Below are 1,041 nucleotides of genomic sequence, written 5' to 3'. Positions count from 1 at the left end.
TTTTTTTTTTTTTTGGCTCTTCAATGGCCTGAGGGCCATAGCCTGGCATACAAGGTCCTTGGTGAACTGGCTCTCAGGCACCCAGCGTCCTGATAGGCCGCTTAGATTCCTGCCTCCACACACATGCCTGTGTCTTTTCTCTGCCTGGGATGTTCCTTCCTCCCAGTCATTGGGCTAACTTGGCTGCCTGTTCTCTGAGCCCCCAAGGGGACAGTAGGTTATATCCCTTGGTGTCCAAACGGCTCTCTTACACACTTTGTGAAGGAGACACTAAGAGGCCACTGCAGAGTTCCCCAACACCGGCCAGACCAGGCTTCCAGTTATGCCAGATGTGACCCAAGAATCCAATCAAAGAACTCAAGTCTCCCAGGCGGCACCTGTGGCTCAGTGGGCAGGGTGCCAGCCCCACATACCGAGAGTGGCGGGTTCGAACCCAGCCCTGGCCAAACTGCAACAAAGAGTAGCCGGGCGCTGTGGTGGGCGCCTGTGGTCCCAGCTACTCAGGAGGCTGAGGCAAGAGAATCGTCTTAGCCCAGGAGTTGGAGGTTGCTGTGAGCTGTGACACCACGGCATTCAACCGAGGGTGACAAAGTGAGACTCTGTCTCTTAAAACAAAACAAAACAAACAAACAAAACCAACTCAAATCTCCCAAGAACAAGCCACAATCATCTCCCTTTCACAGTGCATACCTGTCAGGGCCAAGATGTGCAGAACCAAAGCATCTCATAGCCAGACACCCTCTCCCTGACTGCTACTCACTCCGCCCTCCTACAACCGTGCATAGCCCAAGCGTTTGTAAGTGGCAATGCACGTGCTAAATAGCCAACTTCTTTGGAGGACAGAAAAAATGAAATCAGCTCATGCTTTACGAACGCAATTTTTCCAGTCAGGACACTACATCCTTGCTGGCTTCCTTTCCCGGCGGTAAACGGACAACACACCAGCCAGAAAACCACAATTTCTCACACGTTTCCCTGCTCAGTTGAAAGAGACCAGAACTGCTCATAGTTTCCAAAATAGCACTTTCTCTCCCTTCTCCT

At 51.7% G+C, this 1,041-nt stretch overlaps 1 protein-coding gene across 1 annotated transcript in view; it reads right to left on the bottom strand.

The window, feature by feature from the left end:
- The window catches only part of ASAP2 (ArfGAP with SH3 domain, ankyrin repeat and PH domain 2), a 185,598-nt gene that overhangs the window by 78,778 nt on the left and 105,779 nt on the right, over positions 1–1,041 (bottom strand). The gene's annotated exons all lie outside the window — the stretch shown is intronic.

Source organism: Otolemur garnettii, unplaced genomic scaffold (assembly GCF_000181295.1).
Source record: "Otolemur garnettii isolate 467f Iridium unplaced genomic scaffold, OtoGar3 scaffold00022, whole genome shotgun sequence".
In the NCBI taxonomy this organism is placed as follows: Eukaryota; Metazoa; Chordata; class Mammalia; order Primates; family Galagidae; genus Otolemur; species Otolemur garnettii.
This window is presented reverse-complemented; position numbering and strand designations above follow the sequence as displayed.